The 25,517-nt window shown below is 35.6% G+C and overlaps 1 long non-coding RNA gene across 2 annotated transcripts in view; it reads right to left on the bottom strand.

The window, feature by feature from the left end:
- Nucleotides 1–25,517, bottom strand: part of LOC101694002 — a 99,473-nt gene that overhangs the window by 17,875 nt on the left and 56,081 nt on the right. For both annotated transcript variants that reach the window (XR_001178708.2, XR_199124.3), the window contains one exon: nucleotides 13,228–13,425. This is a non-coding gene — a long non-coding RNA (uncharacterized LOC101694002). The remainder of the gene's footprint in view (nucleotides 1–13,227; nucleotides 13,426–25,517) is intronic.

Genomic DNA, 25,517 nt, shown 5'->3' with positions numbered 1-25,517 from the left:
CTTAGTCTGTTATGTCTCTTTGTTGCATTATACTGTATATTTCTATTTTTACAAATACAGAGTAGTGGATATTTACTATATTTTGCATTGCAAAGTAGCCAATGGATATATTTCACCCTTCCCTTGTTCTCTCCCATGTATCATCAAACTGTTTCACACTGGCTAAGAATCGTGTATTTTCTTTCTGTGAAGCCAGGCAACATGAGTATTTTATGGCATGCTGGACTTGTGGTCATCCACTATTCAGATAAAACTCACAGACGTCATACTTCTGGTGCCATTCTGCAGATGTAAGGAATAACTGTGTGTGAGAAAGTATGGTTGGGAAACATTTTGATTGTGTGATTTCCACAGTAAGACAGCTGAGGTGCTTCCTGGTTAAAACCCATATATCACGAGACTTTTCATGTTTTTCAAATGCTTCTGGGTTTGAGGCACATGGAATACAGGTTGAGTGTGGTGAATTTACACAGGAATGGGGTCATCTACATATATTCCTTTCCATTATCATTATGCCAGCACCTAGGAATCATGGCTTTTCCTAAAGTCATTTGTTTATGATTCCACCATGTTATGCTCCTCACAAATGCTATTGTTCCTGAGTATAAAAAATTGCTACATTTCCTCATCACAAACCTACTTGCCTTTCTTGCTCCCCCTCCTTTTGTTGGGTTCTCTCCTATTTTAACAATGATAACAAATGATAAATACATTTATTGAGTAATCCCCATGTAACAGGCTTCAAGTTAAGCAGTTCATAGGCATGATGATATTAAGGCAGTATCATTACTTTATTATACAGGTTATATTGTCAACCCTTTGTTTTAGAGGATGAAACTGAGGCTCAAAGAGGTTAAGTCACTCCAGCACAGCTTCAAGGACTCCATGTTATAAGGGATAATTATGTTACTTAAAGTGGACCATTTTTGATGCTCAGTCTGGTATGGACATAGAATAACAGCATAGAGAGACATATGAAAATGAAAGAGATTTGTTATATTCAGGGTCCTAGAAGAGGAAGTTACTTGCATACCATTCAGGAAGCCACCCAGGAGGAGCTCTGTGTGAGTGGACTTAGCATAGTGGGTAAGAAACTAAGAGAGAGTATCTGTGGGCAGGTACCTTTATTTGGAATCAGAGTGGAGTGTACAAGCAAAGGGGTGAGGTGATTTCATTGATGTATTTGAATGTCACTAGATCACAGTCAGGGGAGGGTAAGAAGGGGAACTTGTGGCAGAGACCAACCTTACTTATCATACTGCCATACTGCCATACTGCCATACTGCCATACTGCCGGTCACCTGAGTGGGGTTCTCATAGCAGGGTCTGTGAGGCTGTTGAGACCTTAGGAAAATAGGAAGTTTTGAACATTTACAAAATAAGCTGTAATTCAAATCTTTCCAGTTCCCAAGTGTCTTCTCAAAAATCACTCAACTTTCCTGCTCTTTATTAAATTTCTCTGGTCAGAGATCTTTACAGTTACTTAAAAAATACATTAATATCTTTATTTCCATGCTTTTCTTTTTAGCTACTTAAGGTTAAACGATTCTAAAATCTTCCAGATATATCTTTAAGATTTTATTTATTTATTTGACAGAGAGAAATCACAAGCAGACGGAGAGGCAGGCAGAGAGAGAGGAAGGGAAGCAGGCTCCCTGCCGAGCAGAGAGCCCGACGTGGGACTCGATCCCAGGACCCTGAGATCATGACCTGAGCCAAAGGCAGCGGCTTAACCCACTGCCACCCAGGCGCCCCCAGATACATCTTTAAATACTGGTTGCTGTCTTGCAATATAACATTTGAACAAATTAGTCATTGTTACTAAATCTTCCCCAAAAGACAAAAAACATCAGATTGAACATGCATATCTTAGTTAGCTTAAAATAGTTTTTAATCAAGAGAAAAAGGATAAAAAGGTTGGTCTTTATTCATGGAAAAAATTAAACATGTTTTCAAATGTAAGTGACAAGCGTTATTAAAATAACTCCCAGTTTTTATATCCAGTTTAGAATATATAAATACAGATTTAAAGAGGCATTTTAACCATTCTGTATAACTACTTTTTAAAATGTACTTCCTTGTGTGTTATTGAACTCAAACCAGAGAGCCCATTTTCACTCAGGTTTAACTTTATTACTATTACCTCTTTTCATTCCCAATGTCCCCCAAATTGGGTTCACATTTGCTTCTGATTTAATTACAATACAGAATATTAAATTTTGGGAAGACCTCTAGGTCATGAAGCAAACCCCCTTATTTTAGAGAGGAGAAAGGTGACTCCTAATCCCATAAAGATAAAAGATAAATTATCTTTATTTATGAAATAATAATTTCATAAATTATTTCTAATTTATTTATTATATGTATACTATTTATAATGTTATAATATTTAATTATATTACTATTTATAGTACCATAATATATTTCATATTATTTGTGAAATAATAATTTGTTATTAATTAATAATGAATTAGTTCATTATTATTAATGAATAATAATCCATTATTCTGCATGTATGGCCACCCATAATAATTTCTGGGGCTCCTTACAGCTAAGTTATGTGTCTATTTGGCTACAATCTGTGGAAAGGATGAAAACAGAAGTATGTTATGGTAGTAGCTTCCAGAAACCTTCCCAAAGAGACAGCTGGAATGTCCCCTTTACCCTCTTCTTTGTTTTCCTATTTTGCTGTAGGAGCTCAGAGGTCACCTACTTAAGCCAGAAGGATAAAGGTTGTAGATCAGAAAGAAAAGAGAGAAGGAAATAAACTTTATCTTTTTTAAACTACTGCTATTATTCTATAACTCACAGATAAACCTAATTCCAACTAGTACACAACTACATTGTCAGAAAGTAATCGTAGGTCCCTTCTTTTTCATACTCTACCATAATCTACATCAGTACAGAGAAGAACATGGAAATAGAGGAGATAACATTCTCCTTAAATACAAGCCAGTAAAATTTATGCCCTGTGAATCGATTAGTGAATGGGAGTGAAAGTAAATAAAAGTTTCTACAGCTTCACAACTGAAGAGTTTTTCATTTTTATTTTTAACAGCTTCATTGAGATATACTTTATGTTTAATCAACTACAGATATCTGAAGTATACTGTTCAATAGGGCTTGCCATACATAGACACAAGAGCCAGCTGTATACTTACATATAGAGTGAGATAAATGAAGTACTCATCTCAAATGTATTTTAAGGGAGCACCAAAACACACATTTTTCAAAACAAAAACAAAAACAAAAACAAAAAACAAGCTGACAAGCTATGACCTATGGGCTATCCATCTACTTTTGTAAATAAAGTTGTATTGAAACCAGAACTTAGAGTAGGATGAGTTGAGTGAGATGGGGTCTTGCAAGTATAGATGGATCTTGTCTTCATATAAAATTTTGATGTTTGTTTATCACATTAAAAAAATAATTTGGGGCTCCTGGGTGGCTCAGTGGCTTAAGCCTCTGCCTTCGACTCAGGTCATGATCTCGATTCTGTGATTGAGCCCCACATCGGGCTCTCTGCTCAGTGAGGAACCTGCTTCCCCCTCTCTCTCTGCCTGCTGCTCTGCCTACTTGTGATCGATGTCTGTCAAGTAAATAAATACAAATCTAAAAATATATAATAATTTGAAGTCTGTTATTTAGTTTTTGAGTTTATTGAAATTCAGTTATTGAATTTATTAGAATATTATTTATCTTGATTCCTGGGTGTTTGCCTTCTCTCACACCCACTTTTGATATCTTGCCAAGTATTGGGTACAATCTAAGGAGAATTTACATTGCCTTAATATAATGCTTACACTGGGAATTAGGATGACCAGCTGTTTCTGACTGATCTTGGAAGAAGGTCACACTGCACAATGTTGTGGTAAATATTTTCCAGAGCTAGCATGCTATTTATCACTAGAAGAAATTTTGTGTTGGAATATGGTTTCATTCTTAAGTTGATGTTTATTAGTAGGACCCAGGCAGAAAATTTACTGGAATTTGTACAAAACCACACATAGCCAAATAATGACTTAGAATTGCATTTTGGAATTTTATAAGGTGTTAATTTTAAAATATGTGTGTGTAACAAGCATAAAACTAAGCTAAATAAAGCAAATATAATGTAATCAGGAAATATCTAATTTAAACTGCATATATAATAGACATAAATATATATCAAAACCACACACAGTTTTGCAGGGACTTTCTGACTTAGATTCATGCAGAATTATGTTTCTGAAATTTTGGGGCTGTTACTCATTTTTAAAAGAGTGTGTTTTGGAAAATAAGGAACATCTAAGTTTGGATTGCAGTTTTACAATAAGTGGTGTATTTGCTTTAAACATAATCATCTGAGAGTTAAACATTGATTTAAAGAGCTTAACATCATGGGCTCTTCTGTTTCTGGGATAAATAAGAGTGTATTATGCTAAGTGAAGTAAGTCAGACTCAGAAAAACAAATACCATATGATTTCACTCATGCAGAATCTGAAAAACAAAAATGAATAAACAAACACACAAAAAGCAGAATCAGACCTATGAATACAGAGAACAAACTGATGGTTGCCAGAGGAGAGAGGAATTGGGAGATGGGCAAAATGGGTGAAGGGGAATATGAAATAGTCTTCCAGTTCTGAAATAAATAAGTCATGGTAGTAATAGGCACAGCATAAGGAATATAGTCAATGATTTTGTAATAAGGTTGTATGGTGAGAGATAGTAGTTATATTTATGGTGAGCATAGCATAATGTATGGAGAAGTTGAACCACTATACTGTACACCTGAAACTAATGTAACATTGTGTGTCAGCCACACTCAAATAAAAAAAAAATTAAATAAATAGTAATTGCCAGGTTTAAATGTTATTATACTAAAGTTCATTTTCTTAAAAAAAAAAAAAAAGACTGTTGAGAATATAAAGATGATACGAATAGTGAGTGAAAATGGTAAATAAGACATTACCATTAATGTTTTATTTACATCAGCTTTGCATTATATCCATAACATGTATATTGAGCTCCTTTTTCATTCATTCACTTAATTTATTCATTAATGTTTTTTAAGAAATGAAACTGGGTGATAGAGATTATGAATTGTTATTTATGTCAGGTCCAGGGTTTAGTCATTGATTTGGTCTTTTTTCTACACTTTCCTTTTTTCCCCTACCTTCCACTTTCTACCAGTTGGTAGCAAGAAGCATCTAAAACCAAGAATGAATAATAGATCAAAAGGCATTCAGTAGCCTTGATTCTGGTGTCATCCCACTTAGTTTTCCTTTGCAATTTTTTTGGAGGAGAGTCTTACAGCAAGAATTAATCTGCCAAAATCACCACTGAATCTATATTTGTAAAATATATGTTACATGTAATTCAGTATTATTCTACCTACATAAAAATGGGAAAATAGAATAGTGGAAATAAATACCATTGTACCAGCATAAATGAATCACCACTTACTGACAGGTCAGCTGGACTTCCTATCTAATCTTATGTATGCCCTGAGGATAGCCATCCAAAGTTAGTGACCCAGCAGCCAGAGGGTAGAGAGATACCCAGAACAACACACTGCATTGCACTTAGATGTCTCTCTCATATTGTTTTTCTCCTCTACTCCAAATTGGACCTTAAACTGGAGGGTAATTGTGGTGAAGCACCATCTTGGAAGCATTACTACCTTTTGTCTGACTGTTGGCTTGTTGCTCATCAAATTATGTTTATGTGTATTATCTGCATCTTCCTCAACATTATTTGTATTTCTAGAAAAGATTCTGTCCAGGCTTTCCTCATCCCTTGAAAATTGAGATGAATACAAATGAATACTCATAATAATTTAATAGTTTCTTGAAGACTCATGGGTCTCTAAAAAGGCAATGGCCTTGGCAAGGCAAAACAGTATGAATACTTCTAGAAAAGTCTCTTCTTATAAGAAGAGAATACCTGGAAGGCATAGTAACTGCCTTCCATTTGTAATTCAGCCTACCATGCTTTCACAAGTATTGTCCATCTTAGCTAGTGTTTTATGATTCTAGACCTGCCATCTGGTACTGGAATCAAAGGAAGTGATACAAATTCTAAGTCTACTAACACTTTGCTTTCTGTGCTTCTTAGCTCCCAGGACACTCATTCAAGTTATGCCTCCCAATACCTACCAATGAAACTATGAACTCAAACAATAAATGAAGTAAGTACAGTAGCAGGAGAAGAAGTTAACATACAAAATCAATACACATGAAAACACAACAATAATGAGGATATATAATTGAAAATAAAACCATATTTACAAAAGCTACAAAATAGAAGACATTACTTATGAATAAACCTAAGAAATATGTAAAATCTGTATGAAGAAAACTTTAAAACACTTGTGAAAAACACAAAAGTAGGCTGCATCAAATGAAAAAAAAATCTGTTGTTCAACATTATAAAGATGTCATGTATAATTATCTGCTTTAGATAATTTATAAATATGACCTGAATAAAAATCAGCCAAGTTATTTTTTTCATAGAGCTAGACAAGTTGACTCTAAAGTTCATACAGAATAATAAAAATAAAATTTTTGTTTGTAAATCCTAAAGCAGAAGACCAATTGCAAGTGATTAGTTTAATAGTTATTGAAATACTACAATACTTAAACTGTAGTTTAAGTAAACCATACTTAAAACTATAATACTGATCCATTAATAAACAGAAGACCAAAGGAAAAGAATAGCAAAGTTAGAAACAGATACACATCCACATGGAAATTTAGCATATGATAAATATGGGACTCTAGGCAATGGCAAAAAATAGCTGGGAAAAATGGTAGTCAGTGGGAAAAAAAAAATAAGGTTAAAACCATGGTTCACAAAGTTTAAAACATGAACTCCAAATAAACCAGAAAACCAAATGTTAAAAAAATAATATAGAAGTACTAAAAGAAAACATGTTAATTCCTTTATATTCTGGATATAAGGAGTGTCTTTGTATAATTAAAAATCAGAAGCAAAGAAAGAAACCAGATTAATTCAGCCACCTTAAAAAATTCTTTATGCACAGCTGGTGCAGCCACTCTGGAAAACAGCATGGAGGTTCCTCAAAAAGTTGAAAATATGACCCAACAATTTCAGTACTGGGCATTTACCCTAAAGATACAAATGTAGTGATCTGAAGGGGCACGTGCACCCGGATGTTTATAGCAGCAATGTCCACAATAGCCAAACTATGGAAAGAACCTAGATGTCCATCAACAGATGAATGGATAAAGAAGAGGTGGTATATATATGCAATGGACTACTATACAGCCATCAAAAGAAATGAAATCTTGCCATTTGCAATGATGTGGATGGAACTAGAGGGTATTATGCTGGGCGAAATAAGTCAGTCTGAGAAAAACAATTATCATATGATCTCCCTGATATGAGGAATTTGAGAGGCAATGTGGGGCGTTTGGGGGTAGGGAAGGAAAAAATGAAACAAGATGGGATCGGGAAGGAGACAAAGCATAAGAGACTATTGATGTCACAAAACAAACTGAGGGTTGCTGGGGCAGTGGGCTAGAGAGAGGGTGGTTGGGTTGTGGACATTGGGGAGGGTATGTGCTATGGTGAGTGCTGTGAAGTGTGTAAACCTGGCAATTCACAGACCTGTATCCCTGGGGCTAATAATATATTATATGTTAATAAAAAATTAAAAATTAAAAAAAATTCTTTATGCTCCCCCAACCCCAACTCTACATAACAACAAATTCAAAAGACAAATGATAAACTGGAGAAAAAAATGCATGCAATGTATTTCATAGAAAATGACCAATATTATTGACAAATAAACTTTAGAAAATGTGTGCTAAAATGCTAAATAAAAACACTAGAAAAAGGGACAAAATACTCAAATAGACAATTCAGAGATACAAAAGCTGAGAATATGTGTAATTGGAATTCCAGAAGTAAAGGGAAGACCTAAAATGTATTTGAGGGGAAAAATGTCCAAAAATACTCTGAATTTAATAAAGAATTATAAAACCACACATCAAGAAGCACAATAAATCCCCCCCCAAAAAAGGTAAAACACAAAGAAAACCACACCAAAATCCATCATACAAATTTCTGAAAACTAGTGATGAAGAGAAAACATAAAAGTAGGAAGGGAGTGGGCTGGGAAAGGGAGTACATTACATGTTGTTATAGGATGAATGTGTACCCTTCCCCTGAAATTCGTATGTTAAAGTCCTAACCCCCAGTACCTAAGAATATGACTTTATTTGAAATTAGGGTCTTTAAATAGGTAATTATAATTAAATAAGGTCATATTGGTAGGCCCTAATGGAATCTGATGGGTGTCTTTGTAAGAGGAAATTTGGACACAGAGAGACACCAGGGGCATACATATACAGGAAAGACCATACAAGAACAAAGCCAGAAGTTGGCCATCTGCAAGCCAAAGACAGAGACTTCAAAGGTAATCAACCTGCCTACACCTTGATCTTGGACTTTTAAGTTCTAGAACTATGAGAAATAAATTACTTTTGTTTAAGCCACCTAGTCTGTGGTATTTTATTATAGCAGCTTTAGCAAACATAATGTACACATTGTGAACTGAGAAACAAAGAAAGATTCCAGAGTCAGCTCTTCATATTTATAAAAGTATTTAAAGGCACATCTGGAGCCTGTGTTGCTATTAATAGTGTAGAACATTATGAGAGCATGAATAAAGATAGAAATAAATCATTGTTGTCTGTACATTTTGGTATAAGGGAGATTTTTTTTTTAATCTTGTAACTATAACTTGCCCAGCATTTTCCAAAGTCTGACCCTAAGAGCATTAATTCTATAGATCCCCATTCAGCTCATGATCTTTGTGAATAACTATTTGGAAACCAGATACGATTGATCATGAGTGATTGGCAGGACAGGATTTGAACTTCCTGTGTTGCTTAGAGTTAATACCATCAAGTGGTATGAAAGCATCACTTGATTTCTGTGTTATTCACTTGGTTAATGTTAATCAAGACTCTATTAAAGAATTGCAACATAATGTTAATAGTTGTATTTATTTATCTACTATTGACCCCAGTTGAATATAAAAAGTATCCTAGAGTAGCTCCTGCACTTGAGTATATGCATACTTTAAAGATTCAGTGAGGGATTCTTTAGTTATTTTCCATTATCTTGCAGCTATGCTTTACTTGTTAATTGATGTGAATCCAAAATATACCTCTTAATTTTTTAAAAAATGTTACTGTCTAATGATCAGAGAAAAGGCTTCTAATTAGTGGCTCAAAGAATAGTTTATATATAATGGGCTAGAGATACAGTAGTGCTAGATGGAAAAGTAACCACATAAAGCTTTTGTGATATGGACTTCTTGAATCTACATGTAGAACCTGGAATTTAAGCCTTTTAGATTGTATGTAATTAATCAGACTATATTGTCCTAAAAAATTAAATATGCTACATTATTGAGACTAATTGTATAAAGTTGGTGTCCACTAGTCAAAGATCACCAGGAACACAACCGTAGTCAAACTTTGGCTTATTAATGTTTGCTACAGCACAGGAAACATAACCATGGGAACCATGGGGTGCCTTGGTAAGAAAATAATAGGAAAAACTTTTTATAGTATTTGGGCTTGTGGTAGGTGATTTCAGGGTGGGTTCAAAGATGCTGTCAGGAAGAATGAGTACTTCTGTGATTGGATATCTTCTTTTTTAATTTAACTGACTAATTCAATTAGTCAACATATAGTACACCATTAGTTTCAGATGTACTGTTCAATAATTCATCAGTTGTATATAACGCCAAGTGCTCATCACATCACATGCCATTCTTAATGCCCATCACCAATTAGCAGCCCCCAACCTTCCATCCAGCAACGCTCAGTTTGTTTCCTATAGTTAATAGTCTCTCATGGTTTTTCTCCCTCTCTGATGACCTTCCATTCAGTTTTCCGTCTCTTCCCCTAAGATCCTCTGCTCTGTTTCTTATATTCGAAATATGAGTGAAACCATATGATAATTGTCTTTCTCTGATCAACTTTCTCTGATCTCTGATTAACTTATTTTGCCCAGCATTTATATATATATATATAAATATATATATATATATATATATATATATTCATTAAGATATCCAATCATATATACCTCATCTTCTTTATCCATATATATGGATATTAATGAATATTATCTCAGAAGCCAGAAGAGTAAGGCTAAAGTTGTAAGTGGTTTAGTTTTACATTCAAAAAGTCAGTTATGTGTATTAGCTGGGAGAGAGAGGCATTTGGTCGTTTTTAGGTTTTCCCAGTGACCTAGTATGTATCTGTGCTCAAAAATTATTATGAACTGGTTTTTAAATGATTATGATTAAAAATGATTATGAACTTATTTTTCCCAGCATTTTATATATATATACAAATAAAATATATATATATTATATATATTCATTAAGATATCCAATCATATATACCTCATCTTCTTTATCTTTATAAGATAAAGAAGATGAGGTATATATGATTGGATATCTTTTTTTTAAGATTTTATTTATTTATTTGACAGAGAGAGATCACAAGTAGGCAGAGAGGCAGGCAGAGAGAGAGAGAGGAGGAAGCAGGCTCCCTGCTGAGCAGAGAGCCCGATGCGGGACTCGATCCCAGGACCCCGAGATCATGACCTGAGCCGAAGGCAGCAGCTTAACCCACTGAGCCACCCAGGTGCCCCTATATGATTGGATATCTTAATGAATTTTATCTCAGAAGCCAGAACAGTAAGGCTAAAGTTGTAAGCGGTTTAGTTTTACATTCAAAAACTCAGTTATTTGTATTAGCTGGGAGAGAGAGGTATTTGGCCGTTTTTAGGTTTTCACAGTGACCTAGTATGTATCTGTGCTCAAAAATGATTATGAACTGGTTTTGCTTTGTCTTGCTGCACTATGATCACAGAGTGGCCTTGTCAGATATTGGTCATCTGTGAGATTATGTTTAACAGAAGAACACCATGGCCACAATATGAGTACCACGCCAGCTCTGGGTGCCCTTTTACCTTAGTCAGCTCAGGCTGTTATAACAAAAATCCATAAACTGGTGGCTTATACATTAGAGAAATTTATTTCTCATAGTTCTGAAAGCTTGAAGTCTGAGACCAAATGGTCAGTACTCAGGTTCCTCTTCTGAGTTACACACTGACACTTTTGTGTATCCTCACATGGCAGAGAGAGCGCTAGCTCTCTGACCTTTTCTTATATGGACTCTAATCCTATTCATGAGGACTCTACCTTTATAGTCAAGATAGCTGCCAAAGACTTTATTTCCAAATACTGTTATATTAGGATAAGGATTTTAATGTAAGAAATTTGGAGAGACACATTCAGTCCACTGTACCTTCCTTCAAAGGATAGAGTAGAACAAGAGTAGAAATAAGGATAACATAACTGGAACAAATAATCGTAAAATTTGTATGGAATCAGAAAAGACCCTGAATAGCCAGAGGAATGTTGAAAAAACAAAACAAAACAAAACAAAGCAGGGGGCATCACAATTCCAGACTTCAAGCTATACTGTAAATCTGTGATCATCAAGGCAGCATGGTACTGACATAAAAACTGACACATAGGTCAATGGAACAGAACAGAGAACCCAGAAATGGACCCTCAACTCTATGGTCAATTAGTCTTCAACAAAGCAGGAAAGAATATCCAATGGAAAAAAAAGACAGTCTCTTCAATAAATGGTGCTAGGAAAATTGGACAACCACATGTGGAATGAAATTCAACCATTTCCTTACACCATACACAAAAATATAGGCTCAAAATGGATGAAAGACCTCAATGTGAAACAGGAATCCATCAAAATCCTAGAGGAGAACATGGGCAGCAAGCTCTTCCACCTCAGCCACAGCGACTTCTTGCTAGACATGTCTCCAAAGGCAAAAAGGAACTATTGGGACTTCATCAGGATAAAAAGCTTTTATACAGCAAAGGAAACAGTCAACGAAACCAAAAGACAACTGACAGAATGGGAGAAGATATTTGCAAATGACATATAAGATGAAGAGCTAGTATCCAAAAACTATAAAGAACTTATCTTTTTTTTTCAATGTTCCAAGTTTCACTGTTTTATGTATCACACCCAGTGTTCCATGCAATATGTGCCCTCCTTAATACTCACCACCAGGCTCACTCATCCCCTACCTCCTTCTGGTCTAAAACTCTGTTTGTTTCTCAGAGTCCACAGTCTCTCATGGTTCATCTCCCCCTCTGATTTATCAAACTCAACACCCAAAGAACAAATAATCCAATCAAGAAATGGGCAGAAGATGTAAACAGACCGTTCTCCAAATAAGACATCCAAATGGCCAACAGACACATGAAAAAGTGCTCAACATTACTCAGCATTAGGGAAATACAAATCAAAACCACAATGAGATATCACCTCACACAAGTCAGAATGGCTAAAATTAACAAGTCAGGAAATGACAGATGTTGGCGAGGATGCAAAGAAAAGGGAACCCTCCTGCACTATTGGTGAGAATGCAAACCAGTGCAGCCAATCTGGAAAACAGTATGGAGGTTCCTCAAAAAGTTGACAGTAGAGCTACCCTATGACTCAGCAATTGCACTACTAGGTATTTACCCCAAAAATAGAAATGTAGTGATCCAAAGGGCACCTGCACCCCAATGTTTATAGCAGCAGTGTTCACAATAGGCCAACTATAGAAATAGCTGATAAGTCCATTGACAGATGGATAAAGGTGTGGTATATATATATATATATAGATATATAGATATAGATATAGATATAGATATAGATATATGCATGCAGTGGAATATTACACAGTCATAAAAAATGAAATCTTGCCACTTGTAAGAATGTGGCTGGAACTAGAGGGTATTATGCTAAGCAGAATAAGTCAATCAGAGAAAGACACTTATCAAGTGATCTCCCTAATATGTGGAATTTAAGAAACAAGGCAGAGGATCATAGGGGAAGAGAGGAAGGAAGGAAACAAAAGGAAACCAGAGAGGGAGACAAACCATAAGAGACTTTTAAGCCTGAGCATGAAGGGAGGGATGAGGGGAGGGGGTTGTTGGGTGATGGACATTGGGGAGGATATGTGTTGTGATGAGTGCTGTGTATTGTCTAAGACTGATGAATCACAGACCTGTACCCCTGAAACAAATTATATGTTGATAGGTAAATAAATAATTAATTAAAAAATAAAACACATTTCACATTTGGAAATAACTTAAAAGAAATGATAGTTACAGGCTCAGATCCACGGATTCTTAGCTTGATAGTTCTGGGTCAGATCAGCTGTTCTGCTTTATTGCTAGAACCTTGCTTATTTTGCATAATAGTTCTGTTGATGTATCTCTTTTCCTTGTTCTTTGTGGCTTGGCTTAGTCTTGTGTCTTTTGTTCATTGGTTGGTTTTGGTCTTCTTGTTCATGAAATTTTCTTTCAGCTAAAAGTAAAAGAAAATCCAAATCACACTATTTAAACAGCAATGGGGATTTATTCATTCCTGTTATTGAAAGATTCAGGATAATTTGAGTTTCAGGGATTATTTGATTCAGAAGCTCAGTGGTATCACCTAGTTGTTCTTCCATCTTTACTGTCTTCTTTGTATCAACTTAATTCCAAGGCAAGAAATTTAATTAACTGCTATAATAAATAATTTTGAATTCTGTGAGTGTTTCTGGTCAAGCTGCCTTTTATATTCCCAGTTCAGGACCCAGACTCCTCTCAATTTTGTTGTTCTACTCTCTTCTAAATCCTGGGTTCTCTAGCGTCAGACAAAAGAGTACACAAGGGAGACATATTTAATTCTTATGACTTTGCTCAGAAGCAACACAAACACTTTATATATATATATATATATTGCAGTTACCAGAATTTAGTCATAAGGATATGTGATATCCCTAAATTATAGGGTATAAAAAATGCATTATAGCTCTAGGAAGAAATAGGAAACAGGTTTTGGTGATCACATAACATTCTCTGCTAGACTTGACTTCCCAGTGGAAAGAAAAAGTGGCTGTAACACTTCTAGGACTCATATTCTATACCACATGGTCCCAAACTGGAAGAGTAGACTGATTTCTGGCAGCCAAGGGAATGAGAATGAGAAAACTGTTTCTGAAAATCCCCAGCATACCTCCACTTGCCTCTTACTAACACAGATAGGGTCTTCAGTTACTGAGGGAGACACCTACACTGTGCCAGGAAAATGCCACATGTTGCTTCATAGTTATCAGGCAATGGAGAAAGAGATAGGACCACTTTTAGCCCACTCAACCCTTTTTAATGAACGTGATTTTGAATTTGTTGGTATTTTCTGTTTATACTTTATTTCATTTATTCCTGCCTTTATTTCCCACCTTCTTCTTTCCTTGAGTTCTCTCTTTTGTTCTGTTTGCAACTTCTTTGGTTGAATATTTGGTTCATTAGTCTTTATTAATTCCTGATAAAAGTACTGAACGGTATCAATATTCCTAGAAACATGGCTTTAGCTGTATTAAGTTCTAAATATCTTTACATCTCCTTTGCAATTTATAGGTTTTGCCAAAAACTATTAAGCAATGTTATTTAGTGTAAAAATAACAGGTTTTTCTTAGCTGTTCTTTTGTATTTCTTTTGTTCTTTTTTTTTTTTTAAAGATTTATTTATTTTAGAGAGAGAGTGGGGAGTGGGGCGTAGTGAGAGACAATCTCTCAAGCAGACTCCCTGCTGAGCACAGAGCGCCACTTGATGCTCTGTCTCATGACCCTGGTGTCATAACCTGAGCCGAAACCGAGAGCTGGACACTTAACCAACTAAGTCACCCAGGTGCTCTTATTCTTTATTTATAATTTCACTTCATTTTGGTAACAAAGAAGTCTGTAAAATATTGATCCTCTGGAATTTATTTAAGCTTCCTTTATGGCTTAGTACATGATGTATTTTATTAATATTCTGTATGTTCTAGGGAGCGATCATCAATGTATTTAATATCTGTTGAGTAAAGCTGAGATATAGATAGATAGATGGTAGATTGATACAAATACATACCAGCTCAAAATTTTTCATTATATTCTTTAAGTCTTCAAGGTCTATGTTTATTTTAGGTCTACTTATTCTATCAGTTTCTGAGAAAGGTCTTCAAAAAGCCAACAGCTATAGTTGTTGATTTATACCTGTTTTCCTGCTGTTTAGCTATAGCTTTGAAATACTTTGAGTCTATATTACTAGATGGACATATGCTTATGATATATAGATCTCCTTGCCCTATTATATCTTTTATAGGAACTACCCTTATCATATCTTCTTCTGTTAAAATTTGTTTTATCAAGTACGATACTATTTCCCTAGCCTTCTTTTTTGTTATATTTACCTGGTATATATCTCTCCATCCTTTTATTTTCACCCAGATTGGGTGTTTTTAAGTAGATCTTTTGTATGGAACATATTAATGGTTTCTGTTTCTGAATCCAATCAGAAGTCTGAATTATCATATATTATTTTTGCTTGGTATCAGGCAGATTTTCTGATCACAGTTTCATCTGTAAGCTGTATAGAGAAGTAAATCCCAGCTGTGTAAGCTGTAGAGAGAAATAAATCCCAACTCTGAGGTCTAGAATGGGAAGTAGTAAAAGAGCAAAAGCCTAGGCAATCTGTAAGTATTTCCATCACCTCAACAGGGATTTTCTCCTCTGTGGTTATTATTCTATCAGAATCAATGTCAACAGTGTAGGATGTTGCTACCAATTTCCATTAATAAAAAGCAGACAGTAATTAGGCAAAGATAAGAGAGGGAGAATCAAAAGCAACATTTTATAAATATCTTTCTTAATTTTTATTTTCTTACCACCATCTTTAGTGACCTCAGGCCATTTTCAGCCATTCACCATCTGATACATACTAATTTAGGAATTATGCTTTTACTGTTAAATCTTAAAAAAAATACCTGCCCAAGTTCACAAATATTTTTCCTATGCTTGTTTATAGAAAAAAATGTTTTACATTTATGGCAATGATTCATCTTGAATTAATTTTTGTTTTAGTCAAAAGATAAGGATCAAAGTTCGTGTTTTTGCATATAGCTAATCAGTTGTTCTAGCACCATTCACTGAAAATGTGAGTTCACATTGAGTTGCTTTGTTAATTTTGTCAAAAATCAATTGACAAAAACAAATAAAATAAACTCAAATAAATTGACTATATATGTGTGAGTCTACTTCTGGTCTTTCTTTTCTGTTTCACTGATATATTTCTCTAGCTACATAACATAACACACTATTTAATTACCTTTTAATAGATTTTGAAATTAGGTTTTAAGTCTTCAAGTTTGTTTTCTTCAAAATAATTTTGGATTCTGTAGATCTAAATTTTACAATCACCATGTGAATTCCTACAAAAAAAAGGTGTTTGGATTTTTTTTTTTTTTTTGGAGGGTGAGTGAGGATTGGAATTAATCTATAGATTCAGTGGGGGGAGAACTGACGTCTTAACAATACTGAGCTTTCCATCCCTGAACATGATACCTACCTTTATTTCGGGTTTTTTTTTTTTAACTCTGTCTCAGTAATATTTTGTCGTTTTCAGTTTATAGGTCTTGAATATTTTTGACATATTTATCACCAAGAATTTCTTAACTTGTTGCTATTTGAAATGGTATTTAAAATTTGTTTTAGATTTCATATTGTTAGTATATATTGACCTTGTATTGTGCAATCTTGCTAAAATGACTAATTTTTTTAGGTTTATCCCAATTTATTTAAATTAAAATTAGCTTGAAAGCTGTGTATTAGCATAAACAAATACATACATTAAAGACTACTGTTGTAAAAAAGCTAATTAAATAATAAAATACATGAAGTGCTTGTTAGCATTTCATAATAGAAATCTTTAATGATGGTGCTTGAAGACTAGCAGAAATTATTAGATGGAAATAGGGAAATAAATGGAGGTTAGATTATGAGGTGAATTTCTGGGTTCCTTCAAAGATTATCAAATGACTTATTTTTATAGATTCCTTTCTATTTCTACATAGACAATCAAATTGTCTGTAAATATAGTTTTACTTGTCCATTTCCAATCTGGATACTTTATATATTTTTATTGCCTTATTGTAACAAAATAGAATAGAATAGAATCTCCAGAATGATGTTGAATAGAAATCAGAGGCAGATATATTTTTCTTGTTCCTCATATTGAAGAAGGTATTCAGTCTTTCCTAATTACGTTCAAGGAAATGCCTTCTATTTCTTATTTGCTGATAGAAATAGTTTTTCTGTATCTAATGAAGTAATGTGTATATATATATATATATATATATATATTACTCTGTGAACAGGATAAATTATAGTGGTTAATTTTTGAATATTAAACAAACCATATTATTGTGATAATCCCCACTTGATCATTATGTTCCATTCCCCTTGTAAATCATTAACATAGGTTTGTTAAGATGCAAAAAAATTTGCATATTTGTGAGGTATGTGGGTCCATGACTTTCTTTCTTTGCATTCTTGGATATTAGAGAAATACTGAGTTCATGGGATAAATTGTATTCTCTCTTCCTAAATTTTATGGATGAATTTATGAATTTATGTAAATTTGGAATTATTTCTTCTTTAAACATTTGATAGAATTCATCAATGAAACCATCTGGGCCCCAAGTTTCCTTTGAAGAAAAGTTTTTAACTACAAATGCAACATATAAATAAATCTAGGACCATTCTGTTTAACTGTTTTTTCTGATGAGCTTTGGTAGTTGGTGTCTTACAATGTGCTTCATCTAGGTTGTCAAATTTATCATTGTTAAATTTGTTCAAAATATTTCTTTATTATAATTTAAACATCTACAAGACCTGTAGTTACATTACCTGTAAAATTCTTGATATTGGTTAATTTGTGCCTTCTTTCTTTTTTTCCTGAGCAGTTTAACTAGCCATTTATTAATTTTGTTGATCTTGTTAACAAGTTTTTGCTTCATTTATTTTTCTATTATTTTTCTATGTTCTATTTTATTGATTTGTGTTCTTAAATTTTTATTTACTGTCCTTAATTTGAATTTAATTTGCTCATTTTCTAGTATTTTAAGATAGAATTTGAAGTCATTGATTTCAAATATTACTTCTTTTCTAATACAGGCATTTAGTTCTATAAATTTCTCTCTAAGCAGTGCTTTATCTGCTCCTCACAAATTTTAATATGTTGTGCTCCAATTTTTATTTAGTTGAAAATACTTTCTAGTTCCTATTTCAATTTCTACTATGACCAGTGGGTTATTTAAAAGTGTGCTGTTTAGTTTACAAATGTTTTGGGATTGTCTAGATATCTTTCTTTAATTGATTCCTAGTTTAATTCCATCACTGTTCAGTTAAGTCATAAAGTTTTTGAGTGGTGTTTTATGCAGCAATTAGGTATTCGGGGTTTTTTTTGTTTTGTTTTTGTTTTTTTAAGATTTTATTTATTTGACAGACAGTAGGCAGAGAGGCAGGCAGAGAGAGAGAGGAGGAAGCAGGCTCCCTGCTGAGCAGAGAGCCCGATGTGGGGCTCGATCCCAGGACTCTGGGATCATGACCTGAGCCGAAGGCAGAGGCTTTAACCTACTGAGCCACCCAGGTGCCCTAGCAATTAGGTATTTGATAAAGAAATTCTCACAAATATCTCAGCAAAGTGAGATATCATATCAGTCAGGCTTTTGTAAAGAAAACAGAAGAACTTTAATATAATAAATTATGTGCATACAAAGGCATTAGAAAAGCTAGAAAAACAAAGGTCAAGAAAGGCATCACTAACATTTAGGAAATCTAGAAGTTGTAGCAAAGACAAAGGAAATAATCAGTTTCAGGACACCACTAACCATCAGTTGCCTGCACCACTGATGTAGGTGATTCACAGAATACGTGAAGCTTCTTGAAAAACATGTTTATCTTACTGCCAGAGCAAAATGGCTATGATTCTTTCACCTTCCAAATATTGTGTGGTGCCTCCCAAAGGTGGAACCTAAACTAGTACTCTGCTGCAAAGGGATCTTGGGAAAAGTAGGTTCTAGGCTTTCCAGACTCTGGAAGGACAAAAGGATAAGATAATTTTTTGGAGCCCAGTATGGAGCCCAGCATGGGGCTTGAACTCACAACCCTGAGATCAAGACCTGAGCTGAGATCAAGAGTCGAATGCTTAACTGACAGCCACCCAGGCATCCTGGATAAGATCATTTTTAATACTTCTTTGGCTAATTCCTAAAGTAGGATAAGGATTCTCCATCTCTTTCTTATCTTGTTCCAGTATTCCCTCCTGAGCCATTTTACATTGGTAAATATAACTGGTGCAGTGGGACTTATGGTTGATAGGCAAAGTACAAACTCCATTGCTGTCCTTCCAAGTCCCCTAGGGTGCACAAAATAGAGTCTCTCAGTGGTGTGTAAATATGCAAACTGTGCAAGGAAATGTAACATTCCATGATTCACAAAGCAATAATTTCATCACTTATAAAGTACTTCCATACATATTATCTCATTCGATCCTTAAAGTACTTTTCAAGAAAACAGTCGGGGAACAGAAGAAAGATGGCAGAGAAGTAGCAGGCTGAGAATATTTCAGGTAGCAGGAGATCAGCTAGATAGCTTATCTAAAGATTGCAAACACCCACAAATCCAACGGGAGATCGAAGAGAAGAAAAGCAATTCTAGAAATAGAAAATCAACCACTTTCTGAAAGGTAGGACTGGCGGAGAAGTGAATCCAAAGCGACTGGAAGATAGACTGCAGGGGGAGGGGCTGGCTCTTGGCAAGCGGCGGAGCAACGGAGCACTAAATCAGGACTTTTAAAAGTCTGTTCCGCTGAGGGACATCACTCCAGAGGATAAACTGGGGTGAAGCCCACATGGCGGCAGTGTGGCCTCAGGTCCCGCACGGTCACAGAAGGATCAGGGGTGTCTGAGTGTTGCAGAGCTTGAGGGTATTGGAACGGGAAAGCCAGCTACAGAGACAGAACCGACAGTAAGATCACAGCTCGGGGTTACCTTGAACCAGTCACAGGCTCGGTGAGCTCGGAGTGTTGCCAGAGGCCAGGGAGACGGGAGTAATTGGGTGCTATTCTCTGAGGGTGCGCTGAGGAGTGGGGCCCCAAGCTCTCGGCTCCTCCAGGCCGGAGACCTGGAGGCTGCCATTTTCATTCCCATCCTCCAGAACTCTACAGAAAGCGCTCAGGGAACAAAAGCTTCCAAAAGCAAACCCAAGCGGATTACTCAGCCCGGCCCCTGGTAAGGGCAGTGCAATTCTGCCTGCGTCAAAGACACTTGAGAATCACTACAACAGGCCCCTCGCCCAGAAGATCAACAAGAAATCCAGCCAAGACCAAGTTCACCTACCAAGGAGTGCAGGTTCAATACCAAGAAGAGCAGCGGAATTCCAGAGGAGGAGAAAGCAAAGCATGGAACTCATGGCTTTCTCCCCATGATTCTTTAGTTTTGCAGTTAATTTAATGTTTTTTTCTCTTTCAATTTGTTTTCTTTTTCTTCTTCTGCTAAAATTTTTTAACTTTTACCCTTTTCTTTTTTAACGTTTTTTAACTAGTTTATCTAATATATATTTTTTTCTTTTTTATATATTTTTTATATTTTTTCTTTATTCGTTTTCATTTTTAAATTGTTTCTTTTTTTTTTCCTGAACCTCTTTTTATCCCCTTTCTCCACCCCCCGCCCCGCGATTTAGGATCTCTTCTGATTTGGTTGAAGCATATTTTTCTGGGGTCTTTGCCACCCTTTTAGTATTTTACTTGCTCCTTCATTTACTCTTATCTGGACAAAATGACAAAGCAGAAAAATTCACCACAAAAAAAAGAACAAGAGGCAGTACCGAAGGCTAGGGACCTAATCAATACAAACATTGGTAATATATCAGATCTAGAGTTCAGAATGACGATTCTCAAGGTTCTAGCCAGACTCGGAAAAGGCATGGAAGGTATTAGAGAAACCCTCTCAGGAGATATAAAAGCCTTTCTGGAGAAATGAAAGAATTAAAATCTAACCAAGTTGAAATCAAAAAAGCTATTAATGAGGTACAATCAAAAATGGAGGCTCTCACTGCTAAGATAAATGAGGCAGAAGAAAGAATTAGCAATATAGAAGACCAAATGACAGAGCAAAAGAGGGACAAACAGCTACTGGACCACGAGGGGAGAATTCGAGAGATAAGTGACACCATAAGACGAAACAACATTAGAATAATTGGGATTCCAGAAGAAGAAGAAAGAGAGAGAGAAGCAGAAGGAATATTGGAGAGAATTATTGGAGAGAATTTCCCTAATATGACAAAGGGAACAAGCATCAAAATCCAGGAGGGGCAGAGAACCCCCCCTCAAAATCAATAAGAATAGGTCCACACCCCATCAACTATTAGTAAAATTTACAAGTCTTAGTGACAAAGAGAAAATCCTGAAAGCAGCCCGAGAAAAGAAGTCTGTAACATACAATGGTAAAAATATTAGATTGGCAGCAGACTTATCCACAGAGGTCTGGCAGGCCAGAAAGAGCTGGCATGATATTTTCAGAGCACTAAATGAGAAAAACATGCAGCCAAGAATACTATATCCAGCTAGGCCATCATTGAAAATAGAAGGAGATGGGCGCGTGGGTGGCTCAGTGGTTAAGCCTCTGCCTTTGGCTCAGGTCATGATCTCAGGGTCCTGGGATCGAGTACCGCATCGGGCTCTCTGCTCAGCAGGGAGCCTGCTTCCTCCTCTCTCTCTCTCTCTGCCTGCCTCTCTGCCTACTTGTGATTTCTCTCTGTCAAATAAATAAATAAATAATCTTTAAAAAAATATTTTAAAAAAATTAAAAAAAAGAAAAGAAAATAGAAGGAGAGATTAAAAGCCTCCAGGACAAACAAAATCTGAAAGAATTTGCAAACACCAAACCAGCTCTACAGGAAATATTGAAAAGGGTCCTCTAAGCAAAGAGAGAGCCTAAAAGTAGTAGATCAGAAAGGAACAGAGACAATATACAGCAACAGTCACCTTACAGGCAATAAAATGGCACTAAATTCATATCTCTCAATAGTTACCCTGAATGTTAATGGGCTAAATGCCCCAGTCAGAAGACACAGGGTATCGGAATGGATAAAAAAACAAAACCCATCTATATGTTGCCTACAAGAAACTCATTTTAGACCCAAAGACAGCTCCAGATTTAAAGTGAGGGCGTGGAAAACAATTTACCTTGCTAATGGACATCAGAGGAAAGCAAGGGTGGCTATCCTTATATCAGATCAATTAGATTTTAAGCCAAAGACTATAATAAGAGATGAGGAAGGACACTATATCATACTCAAAGGATCTGTCCAACAAGAAGATGTAACAATTTTAAATATCTATGCCCCTAATGTGGGAGCAGCCAAATATATAAACCAATTAATAACAAAATCAAAGAAAAACATCAACAATAATACAATAATAGTAGGGGACTTTAACACTCCCCTCACTGAAATGGACAGATCATCCAAGCAAAAGATCAAAAACGAAATAAAGGCCTTAAATGACACACTAGACCAGATGGACATTACAGATATATTCAGAACATTTCATCCCAAAGCAACAGAATACATTCTTCTCTAGTGCACATGGAACATTCTCCAGAATAGATCACATTCTGGGTCATAAATCAGGTCTCAACTGGTATCAAAAGATTGGGATCATTTCCTGCATATTTTCCGACCACAATGTTCTCAAGCTAGAACTCAATCACAAGAGGAAATTTGAAAAGAACCCAAATACATGGAGACTAAACAGCATCCTTCTAAAGAATGAATAGGTCGACCAGGAAATTAAAGAAGAATTGAAAAAGTTCATGGAAACAAATGATAATGAAAATACAATGCTTCAAAATCTTTGGGACACAGCAAAGGCAGTGCTGAGAGGAAAATATATAACCGTATAAGTCTTTCTCAAGAAACAAGAAAAGTCTCAAGTATACAACCTAACCCTACACCTAAAGGAGCTGGAGAAAGAACAAGAAAGAAACCCTAAGCCCAGCAGAAGAAGAGAAATCATAAAGATCAGAGCAAAAATCAATGAAATAGAAACCAAAAAAACAATAGAACAAATCAACAAAACTAGGAGCTGGTTCTTTGAAAGAATTAATAAGATTGATAAACCCCTGGCCAGACTTATCAAAAAGAGAAAGGACCCAAATAAACAAAATCATGAATGAAAGAGGAGAGATCAAACTAACACCAAAGAACTACAGACAATTATAAGAACATACTATGAGCACTCTACGCCAACAAATTTGACAATCTGGAAGAAATGGTTGCATTCCTAGAGACATATAAACTACCACAACTGATCCAGAAAGAAATAGAAAACCTGAACAGACCCATAACCAGTAAGGAGATTGAAACAGTCATTAAAAATCTCCAAACAAACAAAAGCCCAGGGCCAGATGGCTTCCGGGGGAAATCTACCAAACATTTAAAGAAGAACTAATTCCTATTCTGCTGAAACTGTTCCAAAAAATAGAAATGGAAGGAAAACTTCCAAACTCATTTTATGAGGCCAGCATCACCTTGATCCCAAAACCAGACAAGGATCCCATCAAAAAAGAGAACTACAGACCAATATCCTTGATGAACACAGATGTGAAAATTCTCACCAAAATACTGGCCAATAGGATTCAACAGTACATTAAAAGGATTATTCATCATGACCAAGTGGGATTTATTCCAGGGCTTCAATATCCACAAATCAATCAATGTGATACAACACATTAATAAAAGAAAGAACAAGAACCATATGATACTCTCAATAGATGCTGAAAAAGCATTTGACAAAGTACAGCATCCCTTCCTGATCAAAACTCATCAAAGTGTAGGGATAGAGGGCACATACCTCAATATCATCAAAACCATCTATGAAAAACCCACCGCAAATATCATTCTCAATGGAGAAAAACTGAAAGCTTTTCTGCTAAGGTCAGGAACACAGCAGGGATGTCCATTATCACCACTGCTATTCAATATAGTACTAGAAGTCCTAGCGTCACCAATCAGACATCAAAAGGTAATTAAAGGCATCCATATTGGCAAAGAAGAAGTCAACCTATCACTCTTCACAGATGATATGATACTATATATGGAAGTCCCAAAAGACTCCACTCCAAAACTGCTAGAACTTGTACAGGAATCCAATAATGTGTCAGGATATAAAATCAATGCACAGAAATCAGTTGCATTTCTCTACACCAACAACAAGACAGAAGAAAGAGAAATAAGGAGTCAATCCCATTTACAATTGCACCCCAAACCATAAGATACCTAGGAATAAACCTAACCAAGAAACTAAGAATCTATACTCAGAAAACTATAAAGTACTCATGAAAGAAATTGAGGAAGACACAAAGAAATGGAAAAATGTTCCATGCTCCTGGATTGGAAGAATAAATATAGTGAAAATGTCTTTGCTACCTAAAGCAATCTACACATTTAATGCAATTCCTATCAAAATACCATCCATTTTTTTCAAAGAAATGAAACAAATAATCCTAAAATTTATATAGAACCAGAAAAGACCTCGAATAGCCAAAGGAATATTGAAAAAGAAAGCCAAAGTTGGTGGCATCACAATTCCAGACTTCAAGCTCTATTACAAAGCTGTCATCATCAAGACAGCATGATACTGGCACAAGAACAGACACATAGATCATTGGAACAGAATAGAGAGCCCAGAAATAGACCCTCAACTCTATGGTCAGCTAATCTTCGACAATGCAGGAAGGAATGTCCAATGGAAAAAAGACAGCCTCTTCAACAAATGATGTTGGGAATATTGGACAGCCACATGCAGAAAATGAAATTGGACCATTTCCTTACACCACACACGAAAATAGACTCAAAATGGATGAAGGACCTCAATGTGCGAAAGGAATCCATCAATATCCTTGAGGAGAACACAGGCAGCAAACTCTTCGACCTCAGCTGCAGAAACATCTTCCTAGGAACATCGCCAAAGGCAAGGGAAGCAAGGGCAGAAATGAACTATTGGGATTACATCAAGATCAAAAGCTTTTGCACAGCAAAGGAAACAGGTAACAAAACCAAAAGACAACTGAGAGAATGGGAGAAGATATTTGCAAACAACATATCAGATAAAGGGCTAGTGTCCAAAATCTATAAAGAACATAGCAAACTTGACACCCAAAGAACAAATAATCCAATCAAGAAATGGTTAGAAGACATGAACAGCCATTTCTGCAAAGAAGATATCCAGATGGCCAGTACATGAAAAAGTACTCCATATCACTCGGCATCAGGGAAATACAAATCAAAACCACAATGAGATATCACCTCACGTCAGTCAGAATGGCTAAAATCAACAAGTCAGGAAATGACAAATGCTGGCAAGGACGTGGAGAAAGGGGAACCCTCCTACACTGTTGGTGGGAATGCACACTGGTGCAACCACTCTGGAAAATAGCATGGAAGTTCCTCAAAGTGTTGAAAATAGAACTACCCTATGACCCAGCAATTGCACTACTGGGTATTTACCCTAAAGATACAAACGTAGTGATCCGAA

Source organism: Mustela putorius, unplaced genomic scaffold (assembly GCF_011764305.1).
Source record: "Mustela putorius furo isolate JIRA1106 unplaced genomic scaffold, ASM1176430v1.1 tig00000868_pilon_pilon_pilon, whole genome shotgun sequence".
In the NCBI taxonomy this organism is placed as follows: Eukaryota; Metazoa; Chordata; class Mammalia; order Carnivora; family Mustelidae; genus Mustela; species Mustela putorius.
The sequence above is the reverse complement of the archived record's forward strand: the minus strand, read 5'-3'. Positions and strand labels throughout refer to the sequence as shown.